Source organism: Pelecanus crispus, chromosome 3 (assembly GCF_030463565.1).
Source record: "Pelecanus crispus isolate bPelCri1 chromosome 3, bPelCri1.pri, whole genome shotgun sequence".
In the NCBI taxonomy this organism is placed as follows: domain Eukaryota; kingdom Metazoa; phylum Chordata; class Aves; order Pelecaniformes; family Pelecanidae; genus Pelecanus; species Pelecanus crispus.
In genome coordinates, this window is record NC_134645.1 from 79216223 (window position 1) to 79230513 (window position 14291).

General features: G+C 43.2%; 1 protein-coding gene across 1 annotated transcript in view; it reads left to right on the forward strand.

The window, feature by feature from the left end:
• Window positions 1–14291, forward strand: part of FYN (FYN proto-oncogene, Src family tyrosine kinase) — an 86089-nt gene that overhangs the window by 28997 nt on the left and 42801 nt on the right. Inside the window, exon 2 of the mRNA XM_075708113.1 lies at window positions 3252–3386. The gene's annotated coding sequence lies outside the window, so the exon portion shown is untranslated. The remainder of the gene's footprint in view (window positions 1–3251; window positions 3387–14291) is intronic.

Genomic DNA, 14291 nt, shown 5'->3' on the forward strand with positions numbered 1-14291 from the left:
ATGCAGTCCCCTAATTTTTAGAGGAATGGGAGAAAGGGAAGAAGAGTAGTTTGCTGTAAGGTGAAGGAACTATGTTAGGAACTCTTTCAAATGTACTATGGCCATAAAAGACTGAATTACACTGTTCCTGGGGTTTTAGATTAATAACCTCTATGGAACAGACGTTTCATGCATGTTATGTGCAAAGAGCCAATTATATATACAAGTCATGTAAATTTAAGCTATAAATGAAATGCTGTGTATACATCCAAATGATACTTTAGAAGCGTTTGTCTTGGTTCTCCCTTTCTTAGACAGCATGTATTAGTTTTGCTCCTGAGAGGTAGGCATGTGTTTGGCTAGGTTTTGGGTTGTGCTTTGTTTTTCTTATTGTTTTCTTCAGTGAGAAAAGGAGACTGGGTAAAACTCTTTTCTGGTCTCTGTTAACATCAGTGCATTCTATCTGCCTGCATTCAAAAGAATTATGTCAAAGCAATTGCCTGCATTTGCTTCTTAGCGTGTTCTCCAGCAGCACTGTCGCTTGAGGGTCAAACTGTAATACATTAAACTGGAATTGGGGCAGAAACTGCAGCCAGCCTCAGGTCAATGATGCCTCTTGAGATTTGCGAAAGTGACACTTCGGGGGTTCATTGCATTAACTTCCATAGCATTTCTGCATCTGGTCTGGGTGACTTGCAAAGGCAGATGGGGTGGTTAGTCTCACATTCTCCCATTTAATTCTTTGTCTGTGTGTCTGGAGTAAAAGGACAAGCCTCACACCTGACTTATTCCTTCATATTTCAAAAAGGTTTTTTAAATCCATGTATGAAAGGTGTTTGCTTCTATGTAGTTTCTGTCATTTATGTTTAGGAAGATTACCACAGTTACTTCATCTGTAAAAGTAAATTTGTGGAGTCTAGCCTATGTGATCCTTGTAATGATACACCTTTTGACATAAGTAAGCCTTTACAAGGCTTAAAAACACAGTTGCACATGTGCTTAACAGAACATCCTCATGCTGTAGGATGTAGCTCGGGTTGTGCCAGAGGAAGAGGGAGAAAAATGCATCCAAGAGGACAGAAAATATTAAGATGCAAAAATGCACAATTCAAACTGTACTTTAGCAGTGATTCATCTTTTATTAGTAGCTCTGAAACCTCGCTCTTGATCAGCTTTCCCAAAACTTTTGCTCTTTTAGTGACTAAAGAGTTGCCAATCACAGTTTTGAGTCTTCAGATCTGTTGATAGGAATAGCGAGTATAGCAGAGACCATGTGGTGGTGTGTGTGTGAATGCATGTGCACAGATATATATATGTATACACACACCACACTTGGACAGGGTTTTTTCCTCCCTAAAATTTTCACAAGCTTTCTTGCTTTAGTTCACTCTGCAGAATTTTTGTACTACAGTAGTTTACTTAAGATGGGATGTTTCTTTTATATTTGTAACATAGCACTGAGATTTTACTATGCTATGTATGCTGTGTTTTAGCGGGCATCACTTACTACAAGTGACTGAAAGTCTGAAAAACACGTTTTTTTCCCACCTGTTGAACAGAAAAGTATCTGTAGAATCATAATTAAACATAATTAAATGTTTGTATGAAATAATGCCTTTTAAATCTCTGGAGTGGCATATGTGAACCAATGCTGAGCTCAAGTAATTGAGATTATTTTATCTGTTTTATTTGTGGAATTCACACTGCAGCATTCAGTCATAAGTGGGTTCATTCCAGAAGCTTAAAATGAGCTGATGCCAGCAACTGGCACAAATGAAACACTCCCCAGCCTTCCCCACTTCTGCACATTGACAGGATTAATACTTTCTGGCCAAAGGCCCAGGTTAAGACAGACAGCACGGACAAAAGCTTGCACTGCATCCTTAAAAACCACCAAACTTAAATATTGGCAGGCTGTGGGATGAAGCAAATTCAGTAGCCAGGGCCCCCCGCTAAGCACGTGGTCCTTAGGAGCCCACCTGCCAGACCCCATCCTTGGGACTCAGAGCCAAAAGCTTTCTTGGCAGCACCCAGTTCCCTGGGCAGGGTGAAGAGGAAAGAGAAGATGTGGATATCCCAAGTGAACTGACTGGGAGGTGCCTGCCGGAGTGGTGCTCACGTCCGCTCACCCTGCTTAAAGGCACTAGCTTGTTTTCCTGAAGAAGGTAGCTTAGTCCATGAGTTCACCCTGAAAGGGTGAAGTTGGGAGAGGAAATATCTGTGAGGTATGGAGGACTCCTTCCCTCAGCCTAATTCTCCGAGGTCACCTTCTGTGGCTGCGGAATCCTGGGATGGGATCCCAGGCAGATCCCTGAGACGAGATCCCAGTAGCAAGCAGCAGATGAAGTGAATTGCTGAAGCAAGGAGTTGCAAGTACTGTCTCAATGGCAGAGCTGTAATAACCCCCAGCAGTCTCCTAAAAGTTGTTTCCTTGGCACCTCAGTGTGAGGAGCTTTGCACAGTGAAGTTTTGTGTGGAGCCAGGTGCTGGGAGTTCAGAGACAGCTGCCTGCAGATCCTGCAGGAGACAGACAGTTGGGTGTCACCTGTACTTAGATGGCACCTCAGCCCCAAAAGGTTGGGGTTTCCCCTGGAGATATTTTGGAGGCCATGAGCAGGAAAGCTGCCAGGTTTACTACCCTGAGAGGGGAGAGAGCGTTTCTTAATGGAAACAGAAAGCACTGTCTGATGAGTGACCACTCACCTGACCTCCAGCTTTATGCAGGCAGTAGATCTCAGCTGCAGGAGCTGCTGCTTCCTGCCTAATAACCCAAGCTGCGTGGGTGTGCATCCTTTTTAAATCAAGCACGGTTATTTTCACAACTTTGCGGAGATGAACAGTACATCACAACCTGTGGTGTAAAGGGTTAATTACTGGTTAATTGCCCATAACAGATCATTGCTGAAAAAGCAAACCAAAATTGCCTGTTCACAGTCTGGATTGGATTAGTTTCCGGTTCCAATGCGTTTTCCACCTTTGCTAGATTAGAGCCTGCTGTATCAAATTTATTCCCCGTATGAATACTCTTATACTGTGAACAAAATAACAAAATTCCCTTTAAGCTTTTTGTTTATAACAAAGCCTTCTGCTACCCAGTGTTTTCAGTTCTTTAATCCCTCTACCCTGAACACTCTCCCAATTTTTCCAACACTTAATTTGAAAACTGGAGCAGCAGAACCTGATCTATTATTCACGGAGCAGAGGAACGAGAGCCAAATGCAGCATCACTGTAACCTCCCTACTCATCTTTTGATTTTCATTTGTTTGTACAGCTGGGGCTCGCATTAGCCCTTTTGGCCACAGCCTTGTGTGGGGAATTCATGTTCAGCTGATTGCCTCCCAGGACCCCCGGTCTCATATTCAGTCTCTGCTTCGGAGGATAGAGTCCTCTCTCTCCCTCTCATCCTGTAAGTATAGCCTGTATTCTTTATTCTAATAAGGTGATTCTGCACTTGGCCATATTAACACCTAAACTGGTTTCTCCCATCTTTCTACAGACCCCAGTTGCTCTGTGTCAGGCTTGTCTTTTTGTTGTTTGGTTTCTGCTGCTCCCAGTCTCGTATCTAACCATAATGATTTAACTTTAATCCAGGTCACTGATAAGGCTATTAAATAGTAAAGGGATGATCACCAATACCTGTGGGAACCCAATAGGAACCCATCTGTTTGCTAATAAATAGTTTCCCATTTACAGTTACACTTTGGCTTCCTTCATTTATCAATTTTTGAATACACTTAATATGATTGTGGACTCAGAAGTGACTTCAGTACAAAATATGTTTGAGATTTTTGCCTGACCTCATACAGTGCTCTACCCCTATGGAGTCCTGCTCTCCATGTACAGATGGAGACACTCCATACAAGCTTCAAAGCATTCAGTTTCTTCATAAAGATGTTCTACAGAACAAGTCAAATGACTTAGACTTGTAATACTGTCAACAACGCTGCCTTCGTCAAGTGAACTTGCAATTTTTGCAAGAAATTACATCAGATTATTTTGACAGGATCTGTTTTCCTTAAAGCCAAGGTGACTGACTTTAATTATAGAGCTTTTTTTTTTTTTTCCCCCCTAAGGTTTTATTAATTGAGTCCTATGTTGGTTGTTCTATCCTGTGCAAAATACTGGAAACTCAGCTGTACTGACCTGTAATTACTTTTTACCCTTCTTAAACAGTGGCCCAACATGAACCTTCCTCCTGCCTCTGGTCCTTCCCCAGGGGCCCAGAACTGCGTTAGATGCAGCAGTAGCAGCTCCAAGGCTAGCTCTCTGAAACCTTCTGAGACAAGTTTTTTTCCAGCAACTAATCTGAAGCACCTAGAATTGTGTATCTGCTGCTTAATGTCCCCTCTCCAGGGGCCGCTGTGGTGGGAAGTTGTTTCATCATCATCATAAACAGATCATCCAGCCTCTTATGTGTGTGCTAATCAGAAATATTTATTGAATAACTTCTGCCGCTGTCATATTGTTATGAATTATTCTACCACTTTTATTGTCCAGGATTTGTCTTTCATGATCTGCTTAGCAAAATTGAAAATTATATATCTGATTCTATCTGCCTTAATTTTTTCTAGTATCTTCTTGCTTCCTCTATATAATCTTTATCTTAGCTTTTTTACTCGTTATTATCTTTCTGCCTTTCCCTCTTCATGTGTCAGTTTTGTATATAACATTTTATATGTTTTTTCACTTCCCTGGCAAACCCAGCTGTTGGGTTTTTTCATTGTGTGTTATTTTTATCTAGCCCAGTCTTCTTTTCAAGGTTTTAACATTGTAGGCATTTAGGAAATGTCTTAAACCATTCGCAGATGTCAGCAACTTTATGTACGTTCTGTCTTCAGCCTGATTTGACTCCCATTTGCTATAGTTTTGTGAAATTGCCTCTCAGAAAGCATGCACTGTGATTTTAGTTTATGTATATTGGAAGAGCGTATGTTCATATATTGCATAAAATTTTACTAGTCTGGATTTGATCGCAGACAACGTTGGTTATTTCCACAGAAAGGGTCGATCCTTTTCAGTCTAAACAACCGGTAACCTTCTGGTTTGTGATCATTTCCTCCCTACTGAGACAAAGTCTAGAGCAGGGATTGTATGGCTTCTCTGCTAAACCAAATACGACTCACGGACAGTTCAGGTGTAGCTACATCATACGACCAGCAGTAAGTTGTGCTTGTGCTGGCACTGCAGCTCCTGCCTGCTGCTGTCCCTGGCTGGGCAGGGAGCAAGTCAACAGGTCCTGCTGCACCTGGCGTGGTAGGGGACCGCTGTGGGGTTTAGCTGTGTGCAGTGGAATTTAGCTTCGTCCCACAAGTTCTTCACGTTGTGGTTGTTGTGCTGTGAACTGCTCCTGAATTCTGCATTCCCTTTGATGCTGCAGGGCCTATAATGTATATGACTCATTTAGCTAATTGGCAGGAGCTTTAGTTCACAGGGTTAAGAAGGCTGATCTTTTCTTTAAATTAAGAGTTAGTAACTTGTCATTCATAGCAGTTTGGAAAGTACAGTCATGTTTTAGTGCTAGTGACATAAGGTATCCGGCATAAATTGTTCGGATTGAATGGCCCTGAGATAACACAAGGGGTTTTTTGTACTTCTTGTATATCGGTGTCATAGAAGCCCATCATCCTGTGCTCTACAGTGATTCCAACAGTCTGTAACAGATACCAACTAATAGCCACCCTTGGATGTATCTTGATTCATAAATATCCAAGATTACTTACTTCCAAGTTGTCAGTCACTTGGACAGCCATCATTTGTGACGTACAGGGCCTGTCAATTTCCCTCTTCCATTTAGATTTCTTAAATTGGTTACAACTGTTTCTTTTAATACTCTAATAATCTAAATCTAGCTGTTGGTTTTCAGTATTATTTTGCATTGCCACTCGGCAGGCAGAAGGTTTATCCAGTTTTGCAGACACTTGTAATTAGCATATAGTCAACTGAAAAAGGTCGTCATAGCCTCTGCTTTGGTTAATACTGTGCTTGATTTCATGTTTTTGTGTTGAATGCGCTTTCGGTTGCTTAGTTAATCAGACTCTCCTAGCTGGCCTGGCTTACAGAGTGTGCATTCATTCCCTATCCAGAGGTGACTTTCTCTTTACAACACGATCCACAAATCTAACGTCTGTCCCCTGTGCTGTTCAGCTAGTTGTTAACTTCGGCAGTCTTCAGTTTTTGTCTTTTAGTGCTAGGAAACGGGGAGGAAGTCCAGACAGGATCTCCAGGTCTCCTGAATTGTCAACAGTTGTGTTGTCCATGAGGTGTATTACAAAACGGTCAGCTCCAGTGAAACCCTGCCTGTCTTCTCCAGATTATCATCTAGTCCTGCGCTCCCCTTTGTGTCTTAAATGCAAAGAAACAGAGAAATTTCTGTTGTCTGCCTCTTTGTTACACACTGCTCTTTTCATCCTGCTGATGAGGATGGTTGGAACCATCCTCAGGAGCACGTTGGGTCAGTGCTTTTCAACTGCGCATGCTCAGAAAACGAGGCAAACCAGGGAGGGCGTGCAGGCAGTGTGAGGGGGAGCTCAAGCACCACCAGCAAAATGCTGGCGCAGTGTCCGGTGCATGTGTGTTTGCTTGGTCATGCGTGTGCTATGAGGTTGTGGACCACCTGATGATTTATGGACCCCAGTGCTCCCTGGATCACAGATCAAGAAACAGCATTGTAGATAATCCTGCATGCTTGGTTGAGCAGATGTCCACTTGGGCAAACATCCACACTCTGTTCTGTGTGACTAACAGGATCTTCAGGTGTGCTTTCAGAGGTCTGCAAATGTACCTTCATTCACAGGCCAGATTTAAAGTACAGTTTCTTCCCCTAATCATATGAACCTTGAGAAAGAATGAAAGAGGGAGTGAAAGAAATAAAGAAATCACACTTCCTCCGGCTGGAGGGGAGGGGCTATGAAACAGTGTTTGCATCTGCTGGTTTTGTCACTCATTCAGTAATAGAAAACTGAACTGAAAAGAGACTCACCCACCTTTCTGACCAGAGGCAGTGCCGTGCCCGGCAGATACTTGTCTAGCCTTCACATCGCCTTAGGCAGTCTGTTCCAGGTTGTTTTGCTGTCCTTGCCAATACAACGGATTTTCTTTGCTGACACCTAACTTATATATCCACAGCTCCCATTTAGTCCATTATTTTAATGTGACTTTCTGCTTAGGCCATGCAGGATTAACGTAGGACCTCCTGTGGCTGCACTGAGGAGATTGCAGTAGCTTTAAGCTAAAGGACCAGGTTCTGGACCGGTAGCTTAGAGTCACCACACATGAACATCCCTTGCAGGTCATTCCCTGAGCAGTATCTGTAATGACCTCAGGTTCATGATGAAATCAAATTCTGTCTTCTACTTGTCCTCAGACGTGGACATAAAGCTTAAAAATAGACCTACCACATGCTTAGTGATACTTAGGTATTTTGGTCAATGTGGAAGGGCCCTCTGACTGTTGCTGGCTTCCCTTGGACAACGCTCACTAACCCAGCAGAATCTATTTTTCATGGCCCTTAGCTGGCATCTGATCCCTTTTTAAGCTCATTATTTTCCCCACCATAGCCCCTTTTTTAAACTCCAACTTCCATCTTTTGAAGCACAGGTCATGTTCTCCCTTATTTCTTGTTGGCTCATTCTCCTCTGGGTTGTGATGTTCTGCTTCAAGCAGTGCAACCACCTAAGAGGCAGGGCAGGCTGTGGGATTAATCACCAAAAATGAAAACTCATCAGTCCTACAACCATATACATGGATGCAAAGACAAGGAGGACAAGACATCAAGGAGAGAAGGCATCTGTCCAGCACTGTTGTTTTGTGTTCCTCTGTTGCTGTTGCTGCTATCTTGAATGCTGGTATCATGCTTTTCAAGAGGCAGAGGGAGAGGGAAACAGAAAGAAAGGGGGAGGCAGAGAGGAGCAGGCCTTTTGGGGTGTAGGTCCATGTGTATCAGTTTCGGTACTACCTCCTAGAGTTCCCTGAGGTAGCAGTGGGATGTAGACAACCTCCTTGGGCTTTGTGATACTGCAGGGTCCACTCTGAGCTGAGCAGTATTGATCCACCACTGGAGGCAGAGGCACTTTGCTGTGGGTCACTGGTCCTCAGCAGAAGCCAGGGAAGGGGACAGTAGCTTCTCTTTTTACTCCCATCCTTGTGGATTCTGCCTTGATTCCCCTCCTGTTACTCATCTCCTGCTCTGCCAATTGCCCCATCCAGGTTTGTGTAGGTTATCTCTGTTTCTAGGGGCATGTCCCAGCTTTTTGGCACCAAGGACTACATGTGGTTAAAAGGAAGGAGAGGTGGACCATAGACTTCCTAGAAGACATCCATGGTGGCACAGATGCAGCCTGCAGTGGCACAGGATTGTAGAACATGGGGAGCTGCAGTTTGTAAGGTACTTGGCAAAACAGAGTTGAGAATCGCTGATCTTAGTGGCCTTGTGGTTGGACAGCAGAGGACTGTATGCGTCAATGCTGCTGCTCTTCTGTAAGAGCGAATGCAAGTTAAGATCTGTCTCCTTCCATGTCCCATTGTCCAAGGTGTTTTTCACTAGCATCTCAGCCTCCCACTCTCTTGTTTTCCAGAATTCAAAATCTCTGCTAAAAATGCACTAGGTGGTAATGTGTCATCTTTGTAATCCTGACAAATTAATCTCCAGGCAGTATCTCAATTCTTGCCTGTCCAGTTAACATGGCTTAACCTGTGTGCCTCTGAAGTTATTTTCCAGGCCAAGAACATCACTTACATATTACTCAGTGTGGTGGGTTGACCCCTGCCAACAGCTAAGCCCCCCAGCCAGTCACTGGCTCACTGCCCCCCAGCAGGATGTGGGAGGGAATTGGAAGGGCAAAAGCAAGGGAACTCGTGGGTGGAGATAAAATCAGTTTAATAAGTGAAGGAAACAAAAAGAAAACAAGTGATGCAAAGGCACTCACTCACCACCTCCCACCAGCAGACCGATGCTCAGCCAGTCTCCAAGCAATGGCTGCTTTCAAAAAACTCAGCTTCTATTGCTGAGCATGACATCATATGGTGTGGAATATCACATTGGTCAGTTGGGGTCAGCTGTTCCAGCTGTGTCCCCTCCCAACCTCTTGCCCACCCCCAGCCTACTCGCTGCAGGGGCAGAGTGAGAAACAAAGAAGGTCTGGACGCTGTGCAAGCACTGCTCAGCAATAGTTAAAACATGGGTGTGTTATCAACACTGCTTTGGTCACAAATCTAAAGCACAGCAGGGTTCGGGCTGTTATGTACTGGGTTAGTTAGCATCAGTAACCATCATACAGCAGTAAACTGTCACACGCTGAAACCACAGGGGCAGCAGCTGGGTTTGAGGAAACAGATCTCACTAGTAGCACTATGTAAGTGCAGGCAGGGTTTTCGTGTCTTCCCGTTACTGATGTAGTCAGGATTTTCAGCACTCTGCTTGTTCACTGGCCTTTGTCACCATGTGGTTGCCACCTTGTCTGGGGTCTCTACCTGTAAGCATCTTTGCTGTTGTAGCTGAAGCCAGCTGCAGTGATGGTGAGAAGACTGGGGATTTCTTTGTGAGCTGGCCACAGGCAAATTTTTGTTCCTGTTTAGGAAGGAGAGTATTTTTTCCCCCAGTGTAACTGGACAAATAAGGAATTTAAATAACACTTCTAAAATATTAGCAGTAGCAACCTAGGTGAAACAAGAGCCTCTTTGGGATGGAACAGCATCTGGAATGGTCTCAAAGTAAATCATCTCCTGATTTGAGACTCAGCTTGCTCCCATTTCCCTGCTGCCATATCCTCCGAGTTCTTCAGTCACAAAACAGAAATCAGACAAGGCGGAGAAGAGTTAGTTTCGTTTGTGCATAGGCAGAGGGGGGTGGGGAGGGAGCAGTGGGGGTTTTTTGAGAGAAAATCTTTCTTTATGTCTCTTATATATTCCAAAGAAGCAAACAGGCAGAACTTCTATACCGCTGCCTTTCCCTTTCCCCCCTTCCTTCCCTGCCCGCCCCAATTCACATTTTGCATTCTGCTCTGTGCCGCTCCCAACTGCGGATCAAATGAACACCCATTAATCCTGGGTTCATTCTAAAAATAAGGATTGCAAAAAAATCAGAACAGTGTGAATCAACCTGCATTCATCTTTCTGTTCTCTTAATGGGGGAAAAGAAAGAGGAAATCAGTGGAGACAGTGTTTCACTTCTTCTCTTTCCAAGATAAAATGATTCTGGCATTTGCAGCAGTTGTTCTCTTGATACAGGTTTTCTCATTTATGTACTTAAAAGACATTTTAAAATTTAGGCGCATTAGCTCAAAATGCTTATGTAGACCATCCACCCACTTCTCTCTGCTGGTGAATAGAACTACCGCAAGCGGCCTGATGAAGGAGGAATGTAGCTTGAAATTGTGCTATTGAATTTACATGGTGTTCTCGCGTGTTACTCAGAACCAAGGATAGACCCATCCTGTGGGGGGTTTAACTGTAGAGTAAGCAGTGTGTTTACTGTGTGTAGCTGCTGCCTTTAGCTGTTAATTTCAAAGCTTCCTTTAATTCATTTTAAGCGGAAAAAAAAAAAAGAAAAATCCTAAGTGCAGTTTTGAGTCTGACTTGCTCTTTGGTTTGTGAACGTAAAACCTGCAGGCCTTCCTTCTCAAGTTAGCTGTACATAAGCTTCTTTCTTTTAGATTACAAGTGAAGTTTGGATGTTGGTGGGAAAAGAAAAAAGAACGTCTCCGCAGACTGATCTTCCTGTGCTGTGGTTTTTTAGGGATTTTTTTTTTAAAGTAATAAAAGCCCTGAGACAGTACAAGGCATAACTCCGTTACTGTTACTTTAGGAGATAGCAGGGTGAGACTCTGCTTTAATCGCTTCTTATGTTTTGTTCAGGTTTAGTTTTGCTGAAAGGGATGTATCACAGAGAGTGGAAAAGGATTAACTGTTTTTTGAAAAAAGATGAGGCTGTGACATTCACAGACTAGGCTGGCAAAGAAGCTGCAGAAAACCAAAAGGGCGGCAACGTGTCCTTTTGTGGGCTGTTTGGAAGGTTTGTCTCCTCTTCTTGCATCAGTTGCATTGGGGAGCTTTTGATTACGGCTGCTTGAGCAGCCATGTTGTGCTAGTGCATCTTCTTGTGGCCTTGCCAGGTGACCTCCCCACCAGCCAGCTACCAGCCAGTCCCACCACAACTGTCCCTCAAACAAGCACCACATGTGGACATGGTTATTGTCCCTCCTGCCCAGCTGGAACGCTGACTTCCTTTTTCCTCTCTAGCTTGTAATAAATAGTTTGTACAGATATATAGATAACAAATAGCTTGTCTAAATTGTAGTAAATCTCTTGTCAGAGGGGGACCATACCCCACCAGCAGGACAATGGATCTGTTTGTCAAGACGTTCATTGCTCTTTCTTCCTGGCATTCAGTGGCCACCCACCCTGCCCCATGGACAGCTGTGCTCACAACCTCTGGCAGAAACTAAGGGTCTGGTTGTAGTTCCGTGAAATCCTTCAACACGCACCTTCCCTTCGCCAGTCCTGGCCTCCAAGGCTGGCTAAAATTAAAGGGGCAAGAAGAAGCCCAAATATTCATTTTTCATAACTGACTCTTAGTTCAGGTCCCAAAAGAGGGAAGGCAAGCACAGTGCTATACTTTGCAGACATGTGTTACGACTTAGACATTGTCTGTAGTGTCAGGAAGCTGTCGTTTCCAGAGCCGCGTCCCCAGTCACTCAGTAAACGGGAAGGACCAGCAGGGCAGAACATGGCAGTTCAAAGCTCCTTGCAGGCTCTGCTCTTCTCATGGCAGCAGGAGCTGCTCATTTTCCTGAATCCCTTCTGACACCATTGTAGAAGACTTCCGAAGCAATTTTATGCCGACAAGAAACAATAGTAAAAGCGCTCCAGCACTGTCAAAGGCATTTGCTTTGAGCCAAAGCAGTGTGGCAGCAGGGGTTCACGTAAGACTGCTCTTCCTACTCCTCCGGCCATGGATGTCCATTGACACTGGGCATTGGCCTGACTTCTGACTGCTGCAGACAAACAAGGAATTCAACTGCTGAGATTTTTCTGCTCAGCCCACTAAAGCAGAGCCCGGGAGTGAAGCGTTAAAGGACTCTCTTCAAAAATCAAATGAATGCAGCCCAGGCATTTTTCTGTGCTGTTTGTCTCATGAAAACACTGTTTCAATGCAGTTGTTGATCCTGATACATCTTGATCCTTAACTTGAAGTTTTGCCCTGGTGTTTCTGGCCTTTTGTTCAGGAATACCACATTGCATATGTGAGATTCTTTGCATATCTTTAATAGTCACAGGACATCCAGCGGTGGTACTGTGTCTTCTCTGATTTACGTTTTCAATACAATACGACAGGTGTGGTGCACATGTAGGTTTGCAGGCATTCTACACAAATCCCTGGTCTCCAGCCTTTTTTAAGCATGAACGAGATCTTTCACATTGCAGTAAAATTCTATTCTTTCTAGACTGGGCCATTAGTATAAAAATTATATGCATATATATAGTAACCCACAAGCCTGAGAAATAATGAATAACACCCAACAGTTCTAACTATTTTAAAGCATTTTTTGTATCTTTCTGACCTGCTTTATGATTCTTAAAAATTGTGGAATCGCTGGTCAAGCTGGAATGAAGGCAGCCCTCTAAAAGGTCCTAGAGTTAATAGGTATAAACAAAAATAATGTAGTACGTGTTGCTATTTTATTCCATCTGTTTAATTTGAGTTGGCTTCACACTGACACAGAATGAATTCTGGAAATCCAAAATGCTCCCATCAGCATAGATGTAAATCAGAGAGAGGTCAACAAGCAGACAGCATGAGAATTACTGACCTACATAAGACTAGTTTTAAGTGCCAATTTGTTGCCCAACTTGGAATGCCTTCCTAATGACTTGTGCTGGTTAAAGCGGGTGAGCAAAACTTTTCTGAAAATTGGTGTTTTTAATGTGTCTCAGGTTTGTGTTTCAAAATATGTACTCCATCAGTTTCCCTCTAGGGAGCTAGTGATGGTGGCATGGAAAGCAAGACGTTTCAAATTCAGGGTAAATTTCTGTGTTGGTTATTCCCCCTATCCAGCCTGCAGGAGACATTCCACAGAAAACTAAAGTCTCTTTTAAAAATTTTTGTAGTTCTTATTCTTGGAAAGCCTTTTCTGTCCTTGCATCTTCACGATAACTCAGAATGTGGCATTTTGAATATTAAATCCTATTGTAGCTCATGAAATTTGGCTTATTTGATGTCACAGACTGATACTTCTGTGGTGCTATTCAGAAAAACATAAAACACAAAAAAGATATCCCTTAGAGAATATATTTTTCACAGCTATGCTGGATGCAGCCATTGGTTTGATTAACAAGCATATTCATCATGGAGGCTGAATAAAAGCCAAGGATTTTGTTCTTCCGATTCCCTTTTAACATAACTGTTTCTTAACTCAGCTTTCCTGCTGGTGCTTTCCAGACAAGATTTGTAGATTTGGTCAGAAAAAGACAGTTGACAGTTACCAGTCGTCCAGCCTTTCCCTTTCATGTCTTTCACTGAAGGAAGTTCTCCTAAAAATATACCGTCAAATTTCATTCCAAAGAAAACCATGGAGAGGAAGGAGAATGCAGCCTGCTGGGTCTGAACCCGCTCCCCGTCTCTTTGGCAGGTTGGTGCCCACTCCCGTGGTTGTCTCCTTTCCCAGGCAAGGGGTTGGAGGACAGAGGCCATGGCATGGATAGGAGGGTGGTGCAGAGTAGATTGGTGTCTCCCTGCATCTCCCTGTACCCCTCCCTCAAACTTCTTAAGGATCCACTTTCTTTTAAAACACTCAAAAAAGCAGGTTCTGAAGAAATACTGTAATTCAGAGTTGCAAAATCTTATGAAAAAGCTTCTGATTCTCTGAAGGAGTGAATTTACACCAGACTTCTTCCCATCCATCTTTTCCTGATGGTTTACAACTGCAGAAGCTAGACTAAGCAAAGACTTGTCAATACTTTTTGTTTTTCAAATATCGTATGTTAGAGCTTTTCCCTTTAAAACAGAAGTATGAAAAACTGACTTTTCCTGGTACTCCTGGACTTTTCCCTAGGTTTTGATTAGCTAACGGAGAACTGCTTTTGTTTCTGTTAATGGAGTGGATGTCTGGCTTTGGTGGGTATTTCAGTCTTGGCTTCCATTTTGTATCGAGAACTAACAACCCGCTAGAAAAACTGAAGGAGAATGATTTACGATAATAATAACAGTGTTAATAACATCTCCTTAGCCTTCATCTGTTTCCTAACTGAAAGTGATTAAGGTGCTATGATTATGTAAATAATTAATAATCATATAATTAATTTTATATCTTTGTTG